Consider the following 6,099-nt stretch of genomic DNA (forward strand, 5'->3'; position numbering starts at 1 on the left):
TCAGTGTATTCATATTAAATTTTTTAAAAAATAATAACCCGAGATCTTATAATTTCTTACCACTTTATGACTATAATTACTAATCCATGTTCATAAAATTTTTGCTATTCATATATCAAAATTGCGAATATATAGTAGTGTTTTTTATATTTAGTTTGACAAGGACAACCATATATATATGCATGTAGTTTAGATATACATGTATAGAAGCATGTATACACTAGGTGAGAAATAAAGACTTTAAGGCCATCAACTACCAAAATACAATCCTCCTCATTATATAAACACTTGTGATTTGGTTTACATACATAAATGTATTAGCGATTATGGTAAGCCTTGATTAGCAAGTTTTTGGTAAGCCTTGATTGGCATGGTAGGCAAATATTGTGTTTGTAATTTGTACATATTTTCTTCTTTTTTTAGTTTTACCTTGTTTAGGAGTCTTGATGTATCTTTTCTTTGTGTATATATATTGGCAACCGATGAGAATAAAAGCATAGAAGAAAATTGATCCAAAATCACCTAGAGTTTTTTCATGGTATCATAGCCATTGTGAGCTAAACATACATCATCATGGTTGGTGATGGGAAGAAAGGAGATGATGGAGGGTCCAACTCTGACAAAAAAATGTTGACCCCCTATGCATTGACTTCCAACGATAATCCAGGTAATATAATTACCCAAGTTCAACTGAATGGTGAGAACTATGATGAATGGGCACGTGTTGTGCGTACTACTTTACGAGCCAAAAAGAAATATGGATTTGTGGATGGATCAATCAAACAACCGGACAACGATTCACCAGAACTTGAAAATTGGTGGACCATCAATTCAATGCTTGTCTCATGGGTGTTTAACACCATTGAACCCACACTTCGATCAACCATATCTTACATGGAAAACGTAAAGAAACTTTGGGAAGAAATCAAGCAGCGATTTTCTATTGGGAATGGTCCATGTGTACAACAATTGAAATCAAATCTTGTGAATTGCAAGCAGGAAGGGCAATGCATAGTTGTCTATTATGGTCGACTCAAGTCTCTTTGGGATGAACTGAACAATTATGACTCAATTCCAGTATGTACTTGTACAAGGTGTAAATGTAACATTACCACTCAGTTGGAGAAAAAGCGAGAAGAAGAAAGAGTTCATCAATTCTTGATGGGATTAGATGAAAATGGATATGGGATAGAACGTTCCAATATCCTCAGCACCAAATATTTGTTGAATCTAAATCGAGTTTATGTTATGATCGTACAACAAGAACGAGTACGGACTATGACTCGGACAAAGGAAGAAAGAGGCAGCCCCATGAGTTTTGCAGAGCAGGTTGGTGGTCGAAACCCAGGGGAGGTTGGAAAAGACAAGACCGTGATTTGCTCAAATTACAAGCGGAAGGGACATGAAGCTAATAGTTGTTTTCAATAGATTGGTTATCTAGAATGGTGGGGTGACAGGTCATGCACAACCACAGGTGGGCGTAGTGGTGGGCGTGGACGTGGTGTTCAGTAGGGTACAAGTGGAGGACGAGGACGTGGAGGGACTGCTAGAGCCAATGCAATTCAAACGTCACGAACTAATGGTGGGAGAAATGTTGTGACTGATTCTAATAGAACAAGAATTAGTGGGTTGAGTGACGAACAATGGGTCACACTTCTTACCATGTTAAACTCACACAATGGTGCTGCTAATGAGAGGTTGACATGTAAGCAAAATATTTTGCCTTGGATTATTGACATAGGGGCTTCGCATCACATGATCGGCACATATGAATGTTGGAATGACTAGCATGATATTATGCCTTGTCCGGTTAGGTTGCCAAATGGAGTAGAGACCAAAGCTTTGAAAGAAGGAACTGTGACTCTTGGAGAAAAATTGAAACTACGACATGTTTTATTTGTGCCTAAATTGAAATGCAATTTGATTTCTATGTCGCAACTTCTTGATGATTCCAATCTTGTTGTTTAATTCACTAATAAAATTTGTGCTATACAGGACCGCAATTCGAGGATACTGATTGGAGTGGGTGAACAACGCGAGAGACTTTATTTTCTCAAGGGAGCGGCTTCTATCCGTGCTTACAAGACAACTAGTATTGCGTTTTATGAGCTCTGGCATAGAAGAATGGGTCATCCCTCTTCTAGGGTAGTAGATTTAATTTATGAAGTTGATAGTGTTGGTAGAAATGATGGTGCGAAGAATAAGTTTTGTGATATTTGTTTTAGAGCTCAACAAACTAGAGAAGTGTTCTTTTCTAGTAATAATAAAGATAAAGAGTGTTTTGACCTGATTCATTGTGATTTATGGGGAGCTTATAGGGTTCTTGCTTCTTGTGGAGGTATTTATTTCTTGACAATCGTTGATGACTGTTCACGTGTAGTGTGGATATATTTGTTGAATAGAAAAGATGAGGTTGCTTGTGTTCTTAAAAATCTCATGGTAATGGTGAGACAGCAATTTGAAAAAAATGTGAAAATTGTTAGGAGTGATAATGGTACTGAGTTTATGTGTTTGAAAAAATATTTTGCTGAACATGGAATTTTACATCAAACTTCGTGTGTCGGGCCACCACAACAAAATGGGCGTGTAGAAAGAAAGAATCGTCATATTCTCAATGTAGCGAGAGCCCTGTGATTTTAGGCACATTTACCTATTGAGTTTTGGGGTGAATGTGTTCTTACAACTGGATATTTGATTAATAGGACACCATCTGTTTTATTGGATGGTAAGACACTATATGAGATCTTATACGGACAAGCCCCCTCCTATAAGCATATTCGAACTTTTGGGTGTTTGTGCTATGCCCATAACCAAAATATAAATAAAGACAAATTTGCTAATTGGAGCCAAAAACGTATTTTTGTTGGGTATTCGTTTGGAAAGAAAGGTTGGCGGTTATATGACTTGGAAAGCGGCGAATATTTTGTTTCAAGGGATGTAATCTTTGTTGAAGCAGAATTTCTGTACTTCAACAATGTTGTTAACTCTTCCTTGACCGAGAATAGAGTTGTGGATTTCTCTGCAGATGATGAGGACACGTATATGCAAAATGACATGGATGAGCAACAGACTTTTGTCTCGGATGTAGAGCACGAGATTGATGTTGAGATGGGTCATAATATGGAGATGGCTACTGATGGGAATACTGAAGTAGGAGATAGGGGGCACCGACGTGTCAAGACCTATGGTGTCTGAGGAACAGTTTGGCAAGGGAAAAAGGGTTAAGCAACCTTCTATTCGGTTAAAAGACTACGTAACACATACCATTCAAGTAAGCCCCTCAGCAAGTTCATCGTTCCAGTCAAAATCCTCAGGTATACCCTATCCTTTAGCACATTATGTGAATTGTGATAAATTTTCTACACAACATCGGTTCTTTCTAGCAGCTATTACCACAGGGTGTGAACCAAGCACTTATGTTGAGGCAATAAAAGATGAATGTTGGAGAGAGGCAATGAGAAAGGAGATACAGGCTCTTGAAGACAATGAAACATGGACAGTAGAAAACTTGCCTCCTAAGAAGAAAGCAATCGGGAACAAATGGGTCTACAAGATTAAATATAATTCTGATGAAAGCATCGAGAGATGCAAGGTGCGCTTAGTGATTCTTGGAAACAAACAAGTCAAAGACATAGATTACAATGAGACTTTTACCCCGATAGCAAAGTTGGTCACAGTGCGAACGTTTCTTGTCGTTGCAACTGGTTGGGAACTGCATCAAATGGATGTACATAATGCCTTCCTGCACGGTGAGTTAGATGAAGAGGTATATATGCAGATGCCGCCTGGTTTTAAGTCTCCAACACCAAGTAAAGTCTGTAGACTTCGAAAGTCATTATATGGTCTGTGACAGGCACCCAGGTGCTGGTTTGCCAAGTTAGCAGCGGCGCTGACAAGTTATGGATTTAAGCAGTCGTATTCTGGTTACTCATTATTTACTTATGAAGCTCAACACATTCAACTCAATGTTCTTGTCTATGTAGATGACCTAATTATATCTGGAAATGATGGAACGACTGTACAACAGTCAAATATTATTTGAGTTGGTGTTTTCATATGAAGGATCTAGGAAAACTAAAATATTTTTTGGGAATTGAAGTTGCGAGGAACTCAGATGGTATCTTCTTATGTCAACGCAAGTATACACTGGACATCATCTTTGAGGCTGGGTTGTTGGGAGCCAAGTCGGTTGGGACTCCTCTTGAACAAAACCATAAATTAGCACTTGCTGCGAATTTTGATTTACGTGATCCTGGACAATACAAACGCCTGGTGGGTCGGCTCATCTACCTGACGATTACTCGACCAGAACTGTCTTATTATGTACATATGCTTGCTCAGTTCATGCAACAACCGAAGGATGAACATTGGGAAGTAGCTTTGAGAGTTGTTCAATATTTGAAAGGCAATCTAGGACAAGGTATCCTTTTGCATTCTGATTGCGACCTGAAACTGTATGCTTATTGTGACTCAGATTGGGCCAGTTGTCCTTTAACACGACAATCTTTGACTGGTTATTTTATTCTTTTGGGTAATTCGCCAATCTCTTGAAAGACCAAGAAGCAGCATACGGTGTCTCGCTCTTCGGCTGAAGCAGAATATAGGTCCATGACAACCACAACTTGTGAATTGAAATGGTTGAAAGAATTGTCGTCTACCCTTGGTGTGATGCATTTTGACCCTATGCATTTGTACTGTGATAGTCAAGCGGCTTTACACATAGCAGCTAATCCATTTTTTCATGAACGAACAAAGCATATTGAAGTTGATTGCCACTTTGTACATGATGAGATACAAAATGGTGCTATTCACACTAAGTATGTTCATACTTCCATGCAGCTCGCAGACATTTTTACGAAAGCTTTGGGAAAACGACAATTTGACTTTCTTCTTATCAAGTTGGGTGTTCGGAATCCTTATGCACCAACTTGAGGGTGGGTATTAGCAATTATGGTAAGCCTTGATTGGAAAGTTTTTGGTAAGCCTTGATTGGCATGGTAGGCAAATATTGTGTTTGTAATTTGTACATATTCTCTTCCTTGTTTAGTTTTACCTTGTTTAGGAGTTTTCCTTGTTTAGGAGTCTTGATGTATCTCTTCTCTGTGTATATATATTGGCAACCGATGAGAATAAAAGCACAGAAGAAAATCGATCCAAAATCACCTAGAGTTTTTTCAAAATGCATCTATAATGTACATGTATAGTACTTTCATAGTGCCATGGACCATAAAGTATATTGAAGTTATCAATCTAGCTTTGGACTACATTCTTGTGGTTTACGTACTTCTAGGGCTTGTGATTTTGATGTTCCTCTGTTTTATGAGCTACTAAATTATGAATTTCTCACTATTTCTTAATTTCTATTTGCACTTACATGACCCTATTACACATTTTTATATAAAGTAGTTCATACGTAAATAGTTGCTTATTAAGAGTTTTTCTTCACTATACTCATGCCTACTAATAGAATATTACGTTTGGGAATTTCCCAAACCAAAACTTGAATCCTATGGACCTATATTACCTTGTTTATTTATCAAACAGATCTCTCAAAGGGCAAGATCTTGCCAGTGTGCTTCCAACCTCTTTAGCGAAATTACCTTACCTTAAGACGATGTACGAAGTATTTATGTAAATATGCATGTTTCTCAAAACTTAAATTCAGATTTCAAACTTTCATTGTTGTAACATTTTTTTTTCCTTGTCTACAATGATTTCAGTAGGAACTATCTTAGTGGTAACATACCACATGAATGGGCTTCTATGCAGTTAGAATTTTTGTGAGATACTTCTGCACTTCATCCTTAAGGTTAGTCTATAGATGATCTTTATAGGATTGACAGAGTGAACTATTCCTTGCAGGGCACTTACTGTGAACAGGTTATCAAGATCAATACCAAGCTTCTTAGGAAACATTACCACTCTGAGATATATGTATATAGCGACATTCACTCTACCTCACCAATCCCATTTTCTTTTTTGGGAAGTGCTTCTTAATTTGTTTAAGTTTGCTCTTGCTCTTATCTTGAAGAAACTGAATTGAATTTTCAGGCGGATGGAAAGCAACCTGTTCTCTAAAACTGTTCCTCCCCAACTTGG

The sequence above is a fragment of the Vitis vinifera genome, chromosome 10 (genome assembly GCF_030704535.1).
Source record: "Vitis vinifera cultivar Pinot Noir 40024 chromosome 10, ASM3070453v1".
NCBI lineage: Eukaryota > Viridiplantae > Streptophyta > Magnoliopsida > Vitales > Vitaceae > Vitis > Vitis vinifera.